Genomic DNA, 23641 nt, shown 5'->3' on the forward strand with positions numbered 1-23641 from the left:
GCGAGTGGTGGTTGTTTATCGCCCTCCAGGCTCCTCCCACCAGTTTCTAGACCACTTTGCCACCTGGCTTACTCACTTTCTATCCTGTGACATCCCCACCCTCATCATGGGAGACTTTAACATCCCCATCAATGATCCCCTCTCCCAATCTGCCTCTCATCTTCTTTCTCTAACTTCTTTATTCAGCCACTCACAGTTTACTAATTCTCCTACGCATGAGGACAGGAATATTCTGGACCTGGTTTTCTCCCGTCCTGGCTCGCTGCACGACTTTACTAACTCCCCTCTCCCACTCTCGGACCCCAACCTTCTTTCCTTCTCTGTCTTGAATTGTCTCCTCACGCGGGACACCCCCACTTACTACACTTATCGGAATACACTTACCATTAATACCCAGCAGCTTATAGGCAATCTCCACACATCTTTAGCCCCATCTCCTCCCTCTCCTGTCCAGACATAGCACTGTCACACTTCAATAATACACTGAAGAATGCCCTAGATGAAGCAGCACCTTCTACATGCAGAAAGACCCGACACAGACAACGGCAGCCCTGGCACACAATGCAAACACGCTTTCTTCAGCGCTGCTCAAGGTGTGCAGAGCGGCAGTGGAGAAAATCTCTCTTAGCAGAAGACTTCATCCACTATAAGTTCATGCTCAAAACCTATAACTCTGCCCCTCATCTGGCCAAACAATCCTACTTCACCACCCTCATCACCTCACTATCCAACAACCCAAAACGACTTTTTGAAACCTTAAACTCCCTTCTGAAACCTAAAGTACAGGCCCCCATAACCAACCTCAGCGGTGAGGATCTGGCCACTTATTTCCTAGAAGAAATCAACCACATCCATCAGGATATCTCAGCTCAATCTCCTCAGTGCCTGGATCCCCTTCCCTGCCGCACCTCAAGCTCACTAGAAATCTTTGAGCCTGTTTCAGAAGAAGAAGTTTCCAAGCTCTTCGCTTCTGCTCGGCCTACAACCTGCAACAGTGACCCCATTCCTTCACATCTCCTGCAGTCTCTCTCTTTCTTCAGGTATCTTTCCCTCCTCATTTAAATATGCCATCATAACCCCTTTAGTTAAAAAGCCATCCCTGGACCAGAACTGCACTGCTAACTACAGACCTGTCTCTAACCTTTCCCTCATCTCTAAACTCCTGGAACGCTTGGTCCACTCCCGTCTAATCCGCTATCTCTTGGATAACTCTCTTCTCGACCCCTTACAATCTGGTTTCCGCTCTTTATACTCCACTGAAACTGCACTCACTAAAGTTTCTAATGATCTAATAACAGCTAAATCCAAAGGTCATTGCTCCCTGCTGATTCTCCTGGATTTCTCTGCCGCATTTGACACTGTGGATCACCAGCTCCTCCTCACTATGCTCCGCTCTATAGGTCTCAAGGACACAGCTGTTATGATCCTAGTGGCTGAGGATCACAAAACGGACTAGCTAAGTTTATGAACATAGACATGAGCTCTAGGGAGGTGGTAACTGGACTGACCGCAAACCTGATCCTAACCAACACACTAAAGGTAGCCGGTGAACGTGCCTAAAATCCTGGACGTCTCGACGCAGCCTGAGAAACTATCTACTCCTGGAGGGAAAGTAAGACCTCACTTGCCTCAAGAGAAATCACCCCAAAGATATAGGAAGCCCCCAACAAATAATAACGGTGAGGTAAGGGGAAAACACAAACGTAGAAATGAAAACAGATACAGCAAATGAGGCCCGCTAATACTAGATAGCAGAAGACAGATAGGGAACTGTGTGGTCAGTAAAAAACCCTATGCAAAATATCCACGCTGAGAATACAAGAACCCCCACACCAACTAATGGTGTGAGGGGAGAAACTCAGCCCCCTAGAGCTACCAGCAAGCAAGGAAATCACATATTAGCAAGCTGGACAAGAAACAAAAATAAACCAAGAAACATATGACCACTGATGGTCAAAAAATGAACCAAGCAAAACTTAGCTTCTCTTGAAGAGACTGATAACGAAGGACTGCAGGAGAGCTCCAAAATAGCACTGAAGACATTGACAGCAGGCAACAACTGAGAGTCCAGGTGAACTAAATAGGAAACCAGCTAACAGATAACGAGACAGCTGATCAAGCCTCAGACCTGCAGAATGACACAAAGAGCCACCAGAGGGAGCCCAAAGACAGCACTCACACAGTACCAGTTGTGACCACAAGAGGGAGCCCAAAAACAGAGTTCACAACAGTACCCCCCCCTTGAGGAGGGGTCACTGAACCCTCATCAAAACCCCCAGGGCGATCAGGATGAGCCACATGGAAGGCATGAACCAAATCGGCCGCATGAACATCAGAGGCGACAACCCAGGAATTATCCTCCTGACCATAGCCCTTCCACTTAACCAAATACTGAAGCCTCCGTCTAGAAATACGAGAATCCAAGATCTTCTCCACCACGTACTCCAATTCGCCCTCAACCAGCATCGGGGCAGGGGGTTTAACAGAAGGAACCACAGGCACCACATACCTCTGCAACAAAGACCTATGGAACACGTTATGAATGGCAAACGACGCTGGGAGGTCCAAACGAAATGACACCGGGTTAAGGATTTCCAAAATCTTATAAGGACCGATGAAGCGAGGCTTGAATTTAGGAGAGGAAACCTTCATAGGAACATACCGAGAAGACAGCCATACCAAATCCCCAACAAGAAGTCGGGGACCCACACCGCGACGGCGGTTGGCAAAGCGCTGAGCCTTCTCCTGTGACAACTTCAAATTGTCCACCACATGGTTCCAAATCTGTTGCAACCTATCCACCACAGAATCCACCCCAGGACAGTCAGAAGGCTCAACCTGACCCGAGGAAAAACGAGGATGAAAACCAGAATTGCAGAAAAAAGGCAAAACCAAAGTAGCAGAACTAGCCCGATTATTAAGGGCAAACTCGGCCAATGGCAAAAAAGTCACCCAATCATCCTGATCAGCAGAAACAAAACATCTTAAATAAGTTTCCAAGGTCTGATTAGTTCGCTCGGTTTGGCCATTCGTCTGAGGATGGAAGGCCGACGAAAAAGACAAATCAATGCCCATCTTAGCACAAAAGATCCGCCAAAATCTGGACACAAACTGGGATCCTCTGTCAGACACAATATTTTCAGGGATGCCGTGCAAGCGAACCACATTCTGAAAAAATAGAGGAACCAAATCGGAGGAGGAAGGCAACTTAGGCAAGGGCACCAAATGGACCATTTTGGAAAAACGATCACACACCACCCAGATGACAGACATTCTCTGAGAGACTGGAAGATCTGAAATAAAATCCATGGAAATGTGCATCCAAGGCCTCTTCGGGACAGGCAAAGGCAAAAGCAAACCGCTGGCACGAGAACAGCAAGGCTTATCCCGAGCACAAATCCCACAGGACTGCACAAAGGAACGCACATCCCGCGACAAGGAAGGCCACCAGAAGGACCTAGCCACCAAATCTCTGGTACCAAAAATCCCAGGATGGCCTGCCAACACCGAAGAATGAACCTCGCAAATAACTCTGCTGGTCCATCTATCTGGGACAAACAGTCTCTCTGGTGGGCAACGGTCAGGTCTATCCGCCTAAAATTTCTGCAGCACTCGTCGCAAATCTGGGGAAATGGCAGACAAAATCACTCCCTCTCTGAGGATACCAGCCGGCTCTGAAACTCCCGGAGAGTCAGGCACAAAACTCCTAGAAAGAGCATCAGCCTTCACGTTCTTCGAACCAGGCAGGTACGAGACCACGAAATCGAAACGGGAGAAAAACAACGACCAACGAGCCTGTCTAGGATTCAGCCGCTTGGCAGACTCGAGATAAATCAGATTTTTGTGATCAGTTAAGACCACTACACGATGCTTAGCTCCCTCGAGCCAATGTCGCCACTCCTCAAATGCCCACTTCATAGCCAACAACTCCCGATTACCAACATCATAATTCCGCTCGGCAGGCGAAAACTTTCTTGAAAAGAAAGCACAAGGCTTCATCACAGAGCAATCAGAACTTCTCTGCGACAAAACAGCCCCTGCTCCAATCTCAGAAGCATCAACCTCGACCTGAAAAGGAAGAGAGACATCAGGCTGACACAAAACTGGAGCCGAAGAAAACCGGCACTTCAGCTCCCGAAAGGCTTCCACGGCCGCAGGAGACCAATTAGTCACATCAGAACCCTTCTTGGTCAAATCCGTCAAGGGTTTAACCACGCCAGAAAAATTAGCAATGAAGCGACGGTAAAAATTAGCAAAACCCAAGAACTTCTGAAGACTCTTAACAGATGTAGGCTGAGTCCAGTCATGAATAGCCTGGACCTTGACTGGGTCCATCTCAATAATAGTTAATAGAAGAGAACAAAGGAAGCTTTCTCAAATATATAAAAGCGATAAATTTATTAGTTACAAAAAACACTCATACAAAAAAGACCAATAAAATAGACATGATACAAAAACACATGAACACGTTATCTGTAAATACCCGTGTACAGAACACAAGAGTGTAAAGAAAGACACCAGGATTAATAGAGGAGCGTACCACATAAACCCACACTATTCCCCTTGATAAAGCAAGTACTTACAGGTAGCGAAACGTGCGTCGGGGTGCGTGCTGGAGCGTCCGCATACCAGGTGAGACCAGCCTCCCATGTGTTCAATATGATAACCGTTTTTTCAGGACCACTAGCGTTTCCAGGGTCCACAAGGTTTTTGTGTCTAGGACCTTAGGGTGCACATAACGCATGGTCTATAGCTCTTTCACCACTCGTGTCCATATGGCATAGGACACACAGAGGGTGATAGACATAGTATTTTATTCATAGTTACACATGGAGATTTTGGCTTGGTAGCACCTTAGTTATGGTCCACATTAAGAACATGTACAGCTAATGGTTTATGTGGTACGCTCCTCTATTAATCCTGGTGTCTTTCTTTACACTCTTGTGTTCTGTACACGGGTATTTACAGATAACGTGTTCATGTGTTTTTGTATCATGTCTATTTTATTGGTCTTTTTTGTATGAGTGTTTTTTGTAACTAATAAATTTATCGCTTTTATATATTTGAGAAAGCTTCCTTTGTTCTCTTCTATTAACTATGATCTATAAGGAGGATGTTTATGGTTTTTTGTGACATATGGGGGTCACAATGATGTTTCTGGAAAATTGGTTAACCATCTCAATAATAGAAGGAGAAAAAATAAAACCCAAAAAAGAAACCTTCTGTACTCCGAAGAGACATTTTGAGCCCTTCACAAATAAGGCATTAGCACGCAGGACCTGAAATACCATCCTGACCTGCTTCACATGGGACTCCCAGTCCTCAGAAAAGACCAAAATGTCATCCAGATACACAATCATAAATTTATCCAGATATTCTCGGAAGATGTCATGCATGAAGGACTGGAACACAGAAGGAGCATTAGAGAGTCCAAAAGGCATCACCAAGTACTCAAAATGGCCTTCGGGCGTATTAAATGCTGTTTTCCATTCATCCCCCTGCTTAATGCGCACAAGGTTATACGCACCACGAAGATCTATCTTGGTGAACCAACTGGACCCCTTAATCCGAGCAAACAGATCAGACAACAATGGCAAAGGATACTGAAATTTGACCGTGATTTTATTTAGAAGACGATAATCTATACAAGGTCTCAGAGAACCATCCTTCTTGGCCACAAAAAAGAATCCTGCACCAAGAGGGGAGGAGGACGGGCGAATATGTCCCTTCTCTAAAGACTCCTTTATATAGCTTCGCATTGCGGCATGTTCTGGTACAGACAAATTAAAAAGTCATCCCTTAGGGAACTTACTACCAGGAATCAAATTTATAGCACAATCACAATCCCTGTGAGGAGGCAGGGCACCGGATCTGGGCTCATCAAATACATCCTGGTAGTCCGACAAAAACTCAGGGACCTCAGAAGGAGTGGAAGAAGCAATTGATACCAAAGGAGCATTGCCATGAATCCCCTGGCAACCCCAACTTGACACAGACATAGCTTTCCAATCCAGAACTGGATTATGGGCCTGCAGCCATGGCAGACCCAACATGACAACATCATGCAAATTATGCAGCACAAGAAAGCGAATCACCTCCTGATGCACAGGAGTCATGCACATGGTCACTTGAGTCCAATATTGAGGCTTATTCTCAGCCAATGGTGTAGCATCAATTCCCCTCAGTGGAATAGAGAATTCCAAAGGCTCCAGGACAAAACCACAGCGCCTGGCAAACGACAAATCCATCAGATTCGGGGCAGCACCTGAATCCACAAAAGCCATAACCGAGTAGGATGACAAAGAACAAATTAAAGTAACAGACAAAATGAATTTAGGCTGTATAGTACCAATGGTGACAGGTTTAGCGATTTTTTTAACGCGCTTAGAGCATGCTGAGATAACATGAGTTGAATCACCACAGTAAAAGCACAACCCATTTTGACGTCTATGATTTTGCCGCTCAATTCTGGTCAGAACTCGGTCACATTGCATAGACTCAGGTCTCTGTTCAGAAAACACCGCCAGATGGTGCGCAGATTTGCGCTCCCGCAAACGCCGATCAATCTGAACGGCCAAAGCCATTGAGTCATTCAGACTTGCAGGCGTGGGGAACCCCACCATAACATTCTTAATGGCTTCAGAAAGACCTTCTCTGAAATTTGCAGCCAGGGCACACTCATTCCATTGAGTAAGCACCGACCATTTCCGAAATTTTTGACAATACACCTCAGCTTCATCCTGGCCCTGAGAAAGAGCCAGCAAGGCCTTTTCTGCCTGGTTCTCAAGATTAGGTTCCTCATAAAGCAGTCCAAGCGCCAGAAAAAATGCATCCACATTCAGCAATGCAGGATCTCCTGGCACCAGAGAGAAAGCCCAATCTTGAGGGTCGCCACGTAACAAGGAGATAACAATTTTAACTTGCTGAGTGCAATCACCAGAGGAACGAGGTCTCAAAGATAGAAATAATTTACAATTATTCTTAATATTCAGAAACCTAGATCTATCTCCAGAAAACAACTCAGGAATAGGTATTTTAGGCTCTGACATAGGGCTATGAACAACAAAATCCTGAATGCTTTGCACCCTTGCAGCAAGATGATCCACACTAGAAGTCAGACTCTGAATATCCATGTCTGCAGTTGAACACAAAACCACCCCGAGATTAAGGGGATGAGAGAAGCTGGACAGACTGCAGCAAAGATAGAGAGGAAAAAAAAAAATTGTACTCAGGGCTTCTCTTATCCCACTTCTGCGATGCATTAAACACTTTTCGGCCTGCTGTACTGTTATGATCCTAGTGGCTGAGGATCACAAAACGGACTAGCTAAGTTTATGAACATAGACACGAGCTCTAGGGAGGTGGTAACTGGACTGACCGCAAACCTGATCCTAACCAACACACTAAAGGTAGCCGGTGAACGTGCCTAAAATCCTGGACGTCTCGACGCAGCCTGAGAAACTATCTACTCCTGGAGGGAAAGTAAGACCTCACTTGCCTCAAGAGAAATCACCCCAAAGATATAGGAAGCCCCCAACAAATAATAACGGTGAGGTAAGGGGAAAACACAAATGTAGAAATGAAAACAGATACAGTAAATGAGGCCCGCTAATACTAGATAGCAGAAGACAGATAGGGAACTGTGCGGTCAGTAAAAAACCCTATGCAAAATATCCATGCTGAGAATACAAGAACCTCCACACCAACTAACGGTGTGAGGGGAGAAACTCAGCCCCCTAGAGCTACCAGCAAGCAAGGAAATCACATATTAGCAAGCTGGACAAGAAACAAAAATAAACCAAGAAACATATGACCACTGATGGTCAAAAAATGAACCAAGCAAAACTTAGCTTCTCTTGAAGAGACTGATAACGAAGGACTGCAGGAGAGCTCCAAAATAGCACTGAAGACATTGACAGCAGGCAACAACTGAGAGTCCAGGTGAACTAAATAGGAAACCAGCTAACAGATAACGAGACAGCTGATCAAGCCTCAGACCTGCAGAATGACACAAAGAGCCACCAGAGGGAGCCCAAAGACAGCACTCACACAGTACCAGTTGTGACCACAAGAGGGAGCCCAAAAACAGAGTTCACAACACACAGCCCTCTCCTGGTTATCCTCCTACCTCTCTGACCGCTCATTCACTGTATCTTTTGCCGGCTCCTCTTCCTCTCTTTGTCCCCTTACTATCAGGGTTCCGCAGGGCTCAGTCCTAGGCCCTCTCCACTTCTCTCTATACACTGCCCCTATTGGACAAACAACCAGCATATTTGGGTTCCAGTATCATCTCTATGCTGACGACACCCAATTATACACTTCTTCCCCTGACATCACCCCTACCGTAATTCAAAATACCAAGGATTGTCTGTCTGCTGTCTCTATCATCATGTCCTCCCTCTATCTGAAACTAAATCTCTCCAAAACTGAACTTCTTGTGTTGCTCCCCTCTACTAACCTCACTCTACCTAACATCGAAATTACCCTGGAGGGTTCAACTATAACTCCCAAGCAGCATGCCCGCTGTCTTGGGGTCATATTTGACACCGAACTTTCCTTTACTCCACATATCCGATCACTCTCTCTTGTCACCTGCATCTTAAAAACATCTCCAGAATCCGACCTTTTCTCACCTTTGAAACTGCTAAGACTCTTATTGTCGCTCTTATTCATTCTCGTCTGGACTACTGCAACTCTCTTCTGATTTTTCTCCATCTTAACATACTTTCTCCTCTCCAATCCATCTTGAATGTGGCAGCCAGGGTCATATTTCTGTCCAGCCACTTCACCGATGCCTCCATCTTGTGCCAGTCATTACACTGGCTACCCATTCGCGACAAGGTCCAGTATAAACTCATCTCTCTCACCCACAAAGCTCTCCACAGTTCTGCACTGCCTGATATCTCCTCTCTCATCTGTCTATCGCCCTACACGTGCCCTCCGTTCTACAAATGAACTAAGACTAACATCCCCCGTAATCCAAACCTCTCACCTCCGTCTCCAAGACTTCTCTCGTGCTGCGCCAGCTCTCTGGAATGCACTTCCCCAGACGATCAGGCTGATACCTAGCCCCGACCTATTCAAGCGCGCTTTGAAAACTCATCTCTTCAAACAAGCCTACCACATCAACTACTCAGTTAACTAACTTTGCCCTGTTCCCTCCTTCCAAATATTACTCTGAATCTGAACCCTACTATTCAATCTGTCTCCACACCCTCCATGCACACGATAACTGCACTTGATACTTGACTATTGCACTTAAACACACGGGCTGATGACCGGATCATGCAGCTTTATATGAAAATCCCTATTTATTATAATTGCGCGACCTGAAATAACAATCACTTTTCACCTATTGTGTCCCCCCCATTTCCTTGTAGATTGTAAGCTTGTGACCAGGGACCTCACACCTAATGTCACTGTTTAAATTGTCTTAACTTGTATTGAATTTATTGTCTGTACATGTCCCCGCTTAATTGTAAAGTGCTGCGGAATATGTTGGTGCTATATAAATAAAAATTATTATTATTATAGTTTTCTACCCTAGACCAGCAGGGACAGAGATTCAACCTCTTCAATGCATTATACCACTAGGGACTGTTGCAAAAACCTCTTCTCTGTTTCAGACCACAAGAGACTGAAATCATAGCCTCTTGAATACCCTAGACCACCAGGGATGCATATTCAACCTCTTCAATGGTCTATACCACCAGGGAAAGTTAGAAGAAAGCATTTTTTTGCCCTAGACAACCTAAGATACAGATTGTTGTTTCTTTCATGTACAAGACCACCAGGGAACATAGCGTAAACCCCCTTCTCAACATTAGAGAACCAAGGATGGAAATCGTAGCCTCTTCAATGCATTAAGCCACTAGGGAACCTGGCAAATATCTCTTCTCTACCTTAGACAACCTGGGATACAGATTATAGTTTATTCAAAGCAGTATACCACCAGGGAATGTAGCAAATTCCCCACCTCTGCTTTAGACCATGAGATAAAGATCATTGCCCACTCAAAGCACTATACCACCAGGAAAGGAAGCAGAAACTTGTCCTCTGCCCCAGACCACCAGGGATGCAAACACTTATTTACTCCTCTAGACTCCAAAAATTGCAGAAATGGACCTCATCTCTGCCTTAGACCACCAGGGATGTTGACAATAATTCTTTCACTTCTCTAGACCATCAGGACTACACTCATTCTCTTCTACAAACCATCAATCACGGAAACAGTAACCCCTTCTTTTTCATAGACTATCTTCTCTGACCCAGACCCCAAATATGCCAAATACATACCAAAAACCCTTTAACCTTCCTAGACCACCAGGGATGTTAGCAATGGCCTATTTAACTCTTGAGTCTCCAAGAGATTTATCTCATTATAAAACTTTACCTGTATAAAACTATTTATCTGTGTGGATACATTTTTGGAACTTTACCGTGGGCTACCCAGACATTTTTAATAAATTACAAAATCAAAAAAAGCAAACCATACCCATATGACCCATGATGGGAGGTAAGAAAAAACACTAAGATAGTGTGGAGAAGAATATATATTTATTAAAGTCTATATAATAACAGTACGCTCCCTGAAGAAGTGTATTCGAAACGCGCATCGAGGTGGGGAACTCTTGACATGCCCGTGACCACCGCATCATATCATGTAAAACCAACTGCATTTTTACTATTATGGCTCTTCCATTTCTACCTCTAGCACTTTCTCTGAATTAGAACCAATACTGTTGGCTGTTTTTTTACACAAGCACTTTACACTGCAGCCACTTTCTTTATCCAGTCCAGTGTTTACACTTCTAATAGTTGCATGTCTCCAACTGGTGCACCTCATTTATGTATTTAGTCCCTGGACTATATTTATTGAGGGATTACACTGGGTCATTACTTTCCTGTTTTGTGTGTACTATTGGTATGTTGGTCCATATGGGCTATATTGCCAGTCCTTACCCCATTTTTGTGAGGCACCTTCGCTTTTTGTGATTTTATCATTGCACTGTTATCATATTGACTTTAATAAATATATATATATTCTGCTCCACACTATCTTAGTGTTTCTGCTTACCTCCCATCATGGGTCACATGGGTATGGTTTGCAGGTTTTGATTTTTGTTGTGTGTTTTGGATCTCATTTCATGATTTAATATTTTTAATAAATTACATTTTCTATAAATTAAAATTAGCCTGGGCATCTTTTGTTAGAACTCTACTTCAAACCTTTCCTCTGTTACTCCTCCTGGAATAAAGTGGAAGCAGAGTGTTACCTTTATTCTCTTTGTTAATGGGTGGTGTCAGTGTCGGTGTAGAAAGGAAAAAGTGGAATAATTTCATCCAGTTATCAATGTATTCATGCACTTCCATGAGGAATAACAGAGGAACGGCACGATGCACAATTTTTTTTTTAAAAAAAGGGATTATTTCATGGGTATTTCAAATGTTTACTAAAACAAAGTTGTCATCTTAAAAAAGGGAAATCTGATCATTTATGGGGCAATTGTGACAATCGGCAACCGGAAGTTGAATTATACTTTGACAGAAGTTATAAAATTTAGATTTTTTTTTTCAAATATAAACTTTTTTTCCAGATAAAATTTTAATTCTAAGTCTGCACTTGGTACTGTAAGGTATATGCCTAGGGCAGTTTAATGGTGACCCTAAATAAGTAACTAATGCTGCCACCCATAGGACTTTCCTATACCGGCGGGGACATCTATAGTTTCCTGTATTTTAAGTTTTAATTTAAATAGGACTGAAAGCGAAGATTATTCTCTAAGCGCCTGAAGAACCAAAGGTCGAGGACTGGGCACAGTGTGCAGAGGAGATTACATTGTGCATTGTGTAGCGGCATGAAAACCGGGAGAGACTTCAATTGCCATTGCTTTATTGGCCCCCGCTTGGCTGCTTTTTCTAAATAAATTATTTAGTATTCATGGCGCCTAAAATATGATTAATTAAGATTATGATCCCCCATCACACACCATGAAACATGAATAACATTCAGGAAAGTTTCTGAACTCCAAAGCCGAAAGCTGTCACCGGACAGACCCTTTATCAATATTCGTTTTCTTACTGGAATTAGACTATATTTTGACTGATACTTTAACCAAGGGTTTCCAAGAATTGGTCTCACATATAAACCATAGACCAGGGTTGTTACATTAGTAAGATGGGTGTGTATAATATGAATGGTTATTCATCTGGTGTAATACCGCAATTGCCCTGTAGAGGTCACTACACTACCAACTGCACAGGAGTTTGGGAACCTGGATCGGCGGCGATCAGTTGATCGCTCCTTCAGCTCAAAGATTAATAAAGAGAATTTACAGTTTTGGATAAGTCTAAAAAAATAATGCATAAAACTAATTATACCTAGTCTGTCGTGACTTCTGTCTCTTGTGTTCTTTAAATATATAATGTAATATATCCTTTAATATTCCTATAATCTTTGCAAAATTAAAAAGACCTGCTTATTCGTAATATATTTTGTGCTTCAATTCTTTATTTACAATATTTTTTATTTCTGGCACTAAATAAAAAGATTTCTGCTTACATCCAGAATCTATGCCCGACTAATGTGAAGAGGCGTATAAAGACAGCGCTGCTCCAAAGTCTACGGGACTGACGGAAACAGCTGAGAGAACTGGTAGTCTACCCGGCAGCCTGTATAAAAGCAAGTCTGTCAACAGATCACACAATGCAAACTGTATACGTTCAGACATAGATCTCTTAGACCTGAGGTGACTGGTGTATTTACTATGACAACCTATATCGAGATGGGCTTGCGTGGCGGAGCTTAAAAGTCCAAGTGTATTCTGTTTCCGCCTATTCAGACGGAACAACAGTGGCAGCTTGTACTGAGCGTGATGTCAGCAGCAGGGAGGAGGGACACTGAGGAGCTGCCAATCAGGATAAATGAGCGTAGATTGAGCTTAATTAAAAAAAAAAGGATTATCCAGAAATGTAAACATGGATTTTCACAGTAAGTACACTGTCCTCTTCAGGTCGAAATGATCTTTTTACTAAATGCATGCAGTTTGTATTGAGAAATCTGGTTACACATGCACATTGTATGGAGGGGGAACAAATTGTAAAAAATTGCTTAGTTGGTTTGGTGATTTTTGGATTCTTGTGAGTCGGTTAATGGAAAAGGAACCCTTGGGGTTATGGTGCTTCCGAGAATGGGGTCATGGCTGGGAGTAATTATGATGTATTAGGTCAGTTTTTGGCAATCACCAAAGGCTTTGTAGCTTCTAGGACATTACCAAGTTTACTCTATTGTTCAAATTCTTAAAGCTGTGATGTATTTGTTAAAAACAAAATGGTGGCCAAATTATTACTATTGGGGCCAAATTACTATTATAGATCCTTTTTTGATGGATGGTGCTGGAGATATGGAAAAGGAGGGTAAGGGATGGTTAATGGATGGGTCGAAGCTTGGGTCGGACCACCAAATCCGCAATACCAGGGTCATGCTACTTTCTAATATACCCAAGATTCCCTAAACATGGCACAGATGCGGACAGCTTCCTCCAAATCACTAGACCTTAGCCTTTTACAATATCTTTTGCATTGCAGATAAAACATGGTTTATGCACCAAACTATCAGGATACAGAAATTCTGGCCAGGGATGAGTAGATGAGATGCCTGGTCACCGACACACCTGAGATCCGGCATGGCTGCCCTGTTCTAGCCTTCCAGACCGTATAAGAAAAAAAAAAAGAAAGAATGTTATTTTCTAACGACCTTTACGAAGCTTTGGGAAGGTCACCGCTCCCTCACTGGCTCCTGAAGTCTTTTCATTAGTTTTTCATTTGCTTGTGGACTTCAGCCAATAATGGATTCTCTCGGTCACACTGGTGATGCAGCTTTCTACACAGCCGAGCGCAGACTCCCATCCTGGAACGGAGAAAAAGGCAAGTTTTAATTGCTTATTTACTGTAACTCTTTATGTTACAGTGTAAACTTCCTCCATCATTATCTCTCGGGATTTTTACCAATATTGTTGCACCCCTCCCACTCCCCAAACTGCGCTTTTTTTCCCACTATTGTAGCGTCACATTCCAATTTCTTTCTGTAAAAGCAAATAATTCACAGTGATCGATTTTATTGACAAAAAAAACAGCTATGGCAGCAAGCAAAATATTCAGGAGGCACAAGAATTTGTTTTTTGTTTTTTTTGCAAATGTTTGGAGACACTTGAGTTTCTCATGCAAATGATCAGTTGCCCCTTATCCTTAACACTAGAGTCACCAATCAAGAATCTGTAATAAAAAACCAATTTATTAACCCAAACAGTTGTTTCTTCTTAAACGATCATCAACATAAACCACCAGGAATGTTATTTCAAATCCGCTCTACAACCCTAGACCACCAGGGGTGTAATGATTAACCTTCTAACCATGCAGACCACCAAGGATGTTAGCATGAACACTTTCACTATACTAGACCATCAGGGATGTTGCTATTAATTGTTACACTACCGTTTACCACCAGGGATATTATTATGAATGGTTTCACTACTCTAGACCACCAGGTATATTACATTAAGCATTTCACTATCTAGACCACCTGGAATATTACCATGAAAGGCTTCATTATCCTAGACCACCAGGTATATTAAATTAAGCATTTCACTATCTAGACCACCTGGAATATTACCATAAAAGGCTTCATTATCCTAGACCACCAGGGATGTTACATTAATCATTTCACTTTCTAGAACGCCTGGATTATTACCATGAAAGGCTTCATTATCCTAGACCACCAGGGATGTTACATTAAGCATTTCACTATATAGACCACCTGGCATATTATCATGAAAGGCTTCACTATCCTAGACCACCAGGGATGTTACATTAATCATTTCACTATCTAGACCACCTGGAATATTACCATGAAAGGCTTCATTATCCTAGACCACCAGGTATATTAAATTAAGCATTTCACTATCTAGACCACCTGGAATATTACCATAAAAGGCTTCATTATCCTAGACCACCAGGGATGTTACATTAATCATTTCACTTTCTAGAACGCCTGGATTATTACCATGAAAGGCTTCATTATCCTAGACCACCAGGGATGTTACATTAAGCATTTCACTATATAGACCACCTGGCATATTATCATGAAAGGCTTCACTATCCTAGACCACCAGGAATGTTACCCTTAAAGGGGTTGTCTGGGAATTTAGTATTGATGGCCTATCCTTAGGATAGTTCATCAATGTCTGAACGGTGGGGTTACGACACCCAGGACTTCTACTCATCAGCTGTTCCCAGTGTCGACTGTGGCCAGAACTGCTCAGTTATGGAGCTGCATAGCACAGATCTGTCAGTGATATAGTGGCCATGATCGGCACAGCACATCCACTCCATATTGATTTGAATAGGGGGCAGATGTGCAGTACCCAGCCGTAGCCACTATACAGTTGACAGAGTTGTCCAGATCCAATGATTATGGCTTACAACCAATGAAAACAAAAGTCATTATCTCAGTCAATTAGAATACTTTATAACACCAGCTTGAAAAATCCGAAATGTCGGCCTACTGAAATGTATGTTCAGTAAATGCACTCAATACTTAGTTGGGGCTTCTTCTGCATCAATTACTGCATCAATGCAGCGTGCCATGGAGGCGATCAGTTTGTGGCACTGCTGAGGAGTTATGGAAGCCCAGGTTGCTTTGATAGCAGCCTTCAGCTCATCTGCATTGTTGGGTCTGGTGTCCCTCATCTTCCTCTTTACAATACCCCATAGATTCGCAATGGGGTTAAGGTCAGGTGAGTTTGCTGGCCAAACATACATTTCAGTAGGCCAACATTTCGGATTTTAAAATCCTTTGTAAAGCTGGTGTTATAAATAAAGAATTCTAATTTACTGAGATAATGACTTTTGGGTTTTCATTGGCTGTAAGCCATAATCATCAACATTAACAGAAATAAACACGTGAAATAGATCACTCTGTAATGAGTCTATCTAATATAGGAGTTTCACTTTTTGTATTGAAGAACTGAAATAAATTAACTTTTTGATGATATTCTAATTTTGTGAGAAGCACTTGTATAACCTACATCGGTGCAAATATGGCAGTATTATGCGGAAAAAAAGCTTTTATTAAGAATATCTCACTCGATTTTTCTCGAGTGCAGCTTTCGGGTCATGAACAGAAATGCAAAGTGGCAGTGAAGACTGGCACAAAAGTGGCGAGTGCGAGTGAATGAATATGCCGGTCAAGGTGTTTGGAAAGTCGTGCACGATCCTGGAACACAAATCGTTACGAATTTTCTTTCTTTCCTTTTGTTAGCTTCAAAGCAAGAGACGTACCCGACACAACCTGTTACTGGGAGCACAATGGGAACACACAAACCTGCGTCTATCTACGGCGGCACAATTAAGAGACGATCATACTTGAAGTAGCGATCCTTTTACGGACTCAAGCGTAGTTTTGTGTTGAGGGCAACAGGTCACTTTAATTAAAATCTATGTACAAAGAAGCAGCAACGTGGTTCAAAGTCCCCAAGATGAAATGAGAAGAGAAAGTGATAGTATTGATGTGACCTGCATCCTCCACGCCTGTAATGTAATGGCACACGACTCAAGAAGCTTGGCATTAACTGACAACTGTAACGAGCTACGTAGGTAGTCTTCTTCATCTTCAGTGTTTTTGGAAATCTCCTTTGAGTTTCACTCCCCTTTAAGAGCCAGTTAAGTGCGCGCTGTTGACATTCATAGCCACATTAGATTAATCAATAGACGCCAGGTAAAAACAACAATCGCTGGGTCAATAAATTCAGAACAAAACGTGTTCAGTCAACGAGACTCAGAGAGTCTGAAGGTCAATGCCGAATTTATGCCAAACAAAGTATCCAGTCTAACAGCCACTGATCAGCCAGAATATTAAAACCACCTGTCTGAAACTGTGTAGTCTCTCTTATGACACCAATACATTGACACCAAGATGTTAAATACCATTTAAAGTAGAGGTAGGGAAGCTTTTTTACTGCCAAAGACCATTTGGATATTTATTTAATCATTCGGGAGCTGCACAAAATTGTCAACTTAAAATTTACCCCGCTATATTTTGTCAAGCAATAAATTAACTGACCACTAATATGATGTATGGGACTACTTTTCTTTGGTGCAGCTGTGATATTAGGTGTTAATGATGATACTACTCACTGATTTTTCCAAATTTGCGTCGATCTGGAGCACAGGCGACACCTTGAATGAATTTCGAAAAGAAGTCGAGCAGTACATATACATCACAGGAGGGGTTTGGGGCAAATACATCACAGGAGACATTGGGCATATACATCACAGGAGGGGCTTGAGGTATATACATCACAGGAGACATTGGGTATATACATCACAGGAGGGGCTGGAAGTATATACATCACAGGAGACATTGGGTATATACATCACAGGAGGGGCTGGAGGTATATACATCACAGGAGACATTGGGCATATACATCACAAGAGGGGCTGGAGGTATATACATCACAGGAGACATTGGGCATATACATGACAGGAGGGGCTGGAGGTATTTACATCACAGGAGACATTGGATATATACATCACAGGAGGGGCTGGAGGTATATACATCACAGGAGACATTGGGTATATACAACACAGGAGGGGCTGGAGGTATATACATCACAGGAGACATTGGGTATATACAACACAGGAGGGGCTGGAGGTATATACATCACAGGAGACATTGGGCATATACATGACAGGAGGGGCTTGGGGCATACAGTGGGGCAAAAAAGTATTTAGTCAGTCAGCAATAGTGCAAGTTCCACCACTTAAAAAGATGAGAGACGTCTGTAATTTACATCATAGGTAGACCTCAACTATGGGAGACAAACTGAGACAAAAAAATCCAGAAAATCACATTGTCTGTTTTTTTATCATTTTATTTGCATATTATGGTGGAAAATAAGTATTTGGTCAGAAACAAACAATCAAGATTTCTGGCTCTCACAGACCTGTAACTTCTTCTTTAAGAGTCTCCTCTTTCCTCCACTCATTACCTGTAGTAATGGCACCTGTTTAAACTTGTTATCAGTATAAAAAGACACCTGTGCACACCCTCAAACAGTCTGACTCCAAACTCCACTATGGTGAAGACCAAAGAGCTGTCAAAGGACACCAGAAACAAAATTGTAGCCCTGCACCAGGCTGGGAAGACTGAATCTGCAATAGCCAACCAGCTTGGAGTGAAGAAATCAACAGTGGGAGCAATAATTAGAAAATGGAAGACATTCAAGACCACTGATAATCTCCCTCGATCTGGGGCTCCACGCAAAATCCCACCCCATGTGGTCAGAATGATCACAAGAACGGTGAGCAAAAATCCCAGAACCACGCGGGGGAACCTAGTGAATGAACTGCAGAGAGCTGGGACCAATGTAACAAGGCCTACCATAAGTAACACACTACACCACCATGGACTCAGATCCTGCAGTGCCAGACGTGTCCCACTGCTTAAGCCAGTACATGTCCGGGCCCGTCTGAAGTTTGCTAGAGAGCATTTGGATGATCCAGAGGAGTTTTGGGAGAAAGTCCTATGGTCTGATGAAACCAAACTGGAACTGTTTGGTAGAAACACAACTTGTCGTGTTTGGAGGAAAAAGAATACTGAGTTGCATCCATCAAACACCATACCTACTGTAAAGCATGGTGGTGGAAATATCATGCTTTGGGGCTGTTTCTCTGCAAAGGGGCCAGGACGACTGATCCGGGTACATGAAAGAATGAATGGGGCCATGTATCGTGAGATTTTGAGTGCAAACCTCCTTCCATCAGCAAGGGCATTGAAGATGAAACGTGGCTGGGTCTTTCAACATGACAATGATCCAAAGCACACCATCAGGGCAACGAAGGAGTGGCTTCGTAAGAAGCATTTCAAGGTCCTGGAGTGGCCTAGCCAGTCTCCAGATCTCAACCCTAGAGAAAACCTTTGGAGGGAGTTGAAAGTCTGTGTTGCCAAGCGAAAAGCCAAAAACATCACTGCTCTAGAGGAGATCTGCATGGAGGAATGGGCCAACATACCAACAACAGTGTGTGGCAACCTTGTGAAGACTTACAGAAAACGTTTGACCTCTGTCATTGCCAACAAAGGATATATTACAAAGTATTGAGATGAAATTTTGTTTCTGACCAAATACTTATTTTCCACCATAATATGCAAATAAAATGATAAAAAAACAGACAATGTGATTTTCTGGATTTTTTTGTCTCAGTTTGTCTCCCATAGTTGAGGTCTACCTATGATGTAAATTACAGACGCCTCTCATCTTTTTAAGTGGTGGAACTTGCACTATTGCTGACTGACTAAATACTTTTTTGCCCCACTGTATACATCACAGGAGGGGCTGGAGGTATTTACATCACAGGAGACATTGGATATATACATCACAGGAGGGGCTGGAGGTATATACATCACAGGAGACATTGGGTATATACATCACAGGAGGGGCTGGAGGTATATACATCACAGGAGACATTGGGCATATACATGACAGGAGGGGCTTGGGGCATATACATCACAGGAGGGGCTGGAGGTATTTACATCACAGGAGACATTGGGTATATACATCACAGGAGGGGCTGGAGGTATATACATCACAGGAGACATTGGATATATACATCACAGGAGGGGCTGGAGGTATATGCATCACAGGAGACATTGGGTATATACATCACAGGAGGGGCTGGAGGTATTTACATCACAGGAGACATTGGATATATACATCACAGGAGGGGCTGGAGGTATATACATCACAGGAGACATTGGGTATATACATCACAGGAGGGGCTGGAGGTATATACATCACAGGAGACATTGGGCATATACATGACAGGAGGGGCTTGGGGCATATACATCACAGGAGGGGCTGGAGGTATTTACATCACAGGAGACATTGGATATATACATCACAGGAGGGGCTGGAGGTATATACATCACAGGAGACATTGGGTATATACATCACAGGAGGGGCTGGAGGTATATACATCACAGGAGACATTGGGCATATACATGACAGGAGGGGCTTGGGGCATATACATCACAGGAGGGGCTGGAGGTATTTACATCACAGGAGACATTGGGTATATACATCACAGGAGGGGCTGGAGGTATATACATCACAGGAGACATTGGGTATATACATCACAGGAGGGGCTGGAGGTATATACATCACAGGAGACATTGGGCATATACATGACAGGAGGGGCTTGGGGCATATACATCACAGGAGGGGCTGGAGGTATTTACATCACAGGAGACATTGGGTATGTACATCACAGGAGGGGCTGGAGGTATATAATTCACAGGAGACATTGGGTATATACATCACAGGAGGGGCTGGAGGTATATACATCACAGGAGACATTGGGCATATACATCACAGGAGAGGCTTGGGGCATATACATCACAGGAGGGGCTGGAGGTATTTACATCACAGGAGACATTGGGTATATACATCACAGGAGGGGCTGGAGGTATATACATCACAGGAGACATTGGGCATATACATGACAGGAGGGGCTTGGGGCATATACATCACAGGAGGGGCTGGAGGTATATACATCACAGGAGACATTGGGCATATACATCACAGGAGGGGCTTGGGGCATATACATCACAAGAGACATTGGGCATATACATCACAGGAGGGGCTTGGGGCATATACATCACAAGAGACATTGGGCATATACATCACAGGAGGGGCTGGAGGTATATACATCACAGGAGACATTGGGTATATACATCACAGGAGGGCTGGAGGTATATACATCACAGGAGACATTGGTTATATATATTACAGGAGGTGTTATGGATCCCAATGGCTAGGGAATCGCACTGGACAAGCAAAAATAACTAAAATAACGGACGAGCTCTAGGGTGATGGAACCTGGGCTGACCGCTGCCCTACTCCTGACAAACACAACTAGAAATAGCCAGGGAGCGTGCCTACGTTGATTCTAGACGCTTTGCACCAGCCTAAGAGCTAACTAGCACTGCAGAGAAAATAAAGACCTAACTTGCCTCCAGAGAAATAAACCCCAAAGGTATAGTTGCTCCCCACATGTATTGACGGTGAAAATGAGAGGAAGGCACGCACATAGATATGAAAATAGAGTTAGCAAAACGAGGCCCGCTATAACTAGAAAGCAGAAGGATACAAAAGGGGTCTGAGCGGTCAGCAAAAAACCCTAATCAAAAAACCATCCTGAGATTACAAGCACCCATGTGCCAACTCATGGCACATGGGGAGCACCTCAGCCCACTAGAGCTTCCAACTAGCATAGAGTAATATTTAGCAAGCTGGACAAAAAACAAAACAACTGAAAAGCATAACTTAGCTTATCCTGAGAGATCTGGAAGCAGGTAGTCAGAACCAAACTGAGAACATCTGAGAACATTGATCCTGAGAGATCTGGAAGCAGGTAGTCAGAACCAAACTGAGAACATCTGAGAACATTGATAGCCGGCAAGGGAATGACAGGGAAGCCAGGTTAAATAGGAAACACCCAGCCTCTGATGGACAGGTGGAAACCAGAAACCGCAACCCACCAAAGTCACCCAGTACCAGTTGTAACCACCAGAGGGAGCCCAAAAACAGAATCCACAACAGTACCCCCCCCTTGAGGAGGGGTCACCGAACCCTCACGAGAACCCCCAGGGCGATCAGGATGAGCTCTATGGAAGGCGCGGACCAAATCAGTCGCATGAACATCAGAGGCGACCACCCAGGAATTATCCTCCTGACCATAACCCTTCCACTTAACCAAATACTGGAGTTTACGTCTGGAAACACGAGAATCCAAGATCTTCTCAACAACATACTCCAATTCTCCCTCCACCAGCACCGGAGCAGGAGGCTCAACCGAAGGAACAATGGGCACCTCATACCTCCGCAATAACGACCGATGGAACACGTTATGAATAGCAAACGATGCTGGGAGATCCAAACGAAAAGATACAGGGTTAAGAATCTCCAAGATCTTATAAGGACCGATGAACCGAGGCTTGAACTTGGGAGAAGAGACCTTCATAGGGACAAAACGAGAAGACAACCACACCAAGTCCCCAACACGAAGTCGGGGACCCACGCGGCGACGGCGATTAGCAAACTGCTGAGCCTTCTCCTGAGACAACTTCAAATTGTCCACCACCTGATTCCAAATCTGATGTAGCCTGTCCACCACCACGTCCACTCCAGGACAATCCGAAGGCTCCACCTGACCAGAGGAAAAACGAGGATGAAACCCCGAATTACAAAAGAAAGGAGAAACCAAAGTAGCAGAACTAGCCCGATTATTAAGGGCAAATTCGGCCAGTGGCAAAAAGGCAACCCAGTCATCTTGATCAGCAGAAACAAAACACCTTAAATAAGTTTCCAAGGTCTGATTAGTTCGCTCCGTCTGGCCATTCGTCTGAGGATGGAATGCAGACGAGAAAGACAAATTAATGCCCATCTTAGCACAAAACGTCCGCCAAAATCTAGACACAAACTGGGATCCCCTGTCAGAAACGATATTCTCCGGAATCCCATGCAAACGAACCACGTTCTGAAAAAATAAAGGGACCAACTCAGAGGAGGAAGGCAACTTAGGCAAGGGTACCAAATGAACCATCTTAGAAAAGCGGTCACACACAACCCAGATAACGGACATTTTCTGTGAGACAGGGAGATCTGAAATAAAATCCATGGAAATGTGCGTCCAAGGCCTCTTCGGGATAGGCAAGGATAACAACAACCCACTGGCCCGAGAACAGCAAGGCTTAGCCCGAGCACACACTTCACAAGACTGCACAAAGGTACGCACATCCCTTGACAAGGAAGGCCACCAAAAAGACCTGGCCACCAAGTCTCTAGTACCAAATATTCCAGGATGACCAGCCAACACAGAAGAATGGACCTCGGAGATGACTCTACTGGTCCAATCATCCGGAACAAACAGTCTTTCTGGTGGACAACGATCAGGTTTATCCGCCTGAAACTCCTGCAATGCACGTCGCAAGTCTGGGGAGACGGCGGACAATATTACCCCATCCCTAAGGATACCAGTAGGCCCAGAGTCTCCAGGAGAGTCAGGCACAAAACTCCTGGAAAGAGCATCTGCCTTCACATTCTTTGAACCTGGCAGGTATGAAACCACAAAATTGAAACGAGAAAAAAACAACGACCAACGAGCCTGTCTAGGATTCAGACGCCTGGCAGACTCAAGGTAAATCAGATTTTTGTGATCAGTCAAGACCACCACACGATGTCTAGCACCCTCAAGCCAATGACGCCACTCCTCAAATGCCCACTTCATGGCCAAAAGCTCCCGATTACCCACATCATAATTGTGCTCGGCGGGCGAGAATTTTCTAGAAAAGAACGCACATGGCTTCATCACCGAGCCATCGGAACTTCTCTGTGACAAAACCGCCCCCGCTCCAATCTCAGAAGCATCAACCTCAACCTGAAAAGGAAGTGAAACATCTGGTTGACATAACACAGGAGCAGAAGAAAACCGGCGCTTAAGTTCCTGAAAGGCCTCCACAGCCGTGGGAGACCAATTAGCAACATCAGCACCCTTTTTAGTCAAATCAGTCAAAGGTTTAACAACA

The 23641-nt window shown here is 43.8% G+C and overlaps 1 protein-coding gene across 5 annotated transcripts in view; it reads right to left on the reverse strand.

The window, feature by feature from the left end:
- LOC143805813 (leucine-rich repeat and fibronectin type III domain-containing protein 1-like protein) overlaps positions 1-23641 on the reverse strand; it is a 797917-nt gene that overhangs the window by 430191 nt on the left and 344085 nt on the right. For all 5 annotated transcript variants that reach the window (XR_013221333.1, XR_013221332.1, XM_077285501.1 and 2 more), the window contains exon 2: positions 13757-13909. The gene's annotated coding sequence lies outside the window, so the exon portion shown is untranslated. The remainder of the gene's footprint in view (positions 1-13756; positions 13910-23641) is intronic.

This window comes from Ranitomeya variabilis, chromosome 2 (assembly GCF_051348905.1).
Source record: "Ranitomeya variabilis isolate aRanVar5 chromosome 2, aRanVar5.hap1, whole genome shotgun sequence".
Classification (NCBI taxonomy): Eukaryota; Metazoa; Chordata; class Amphibia; order Anura; family Dendrobatidae; genus Ranitomeya; species Ranitomeya variabilis.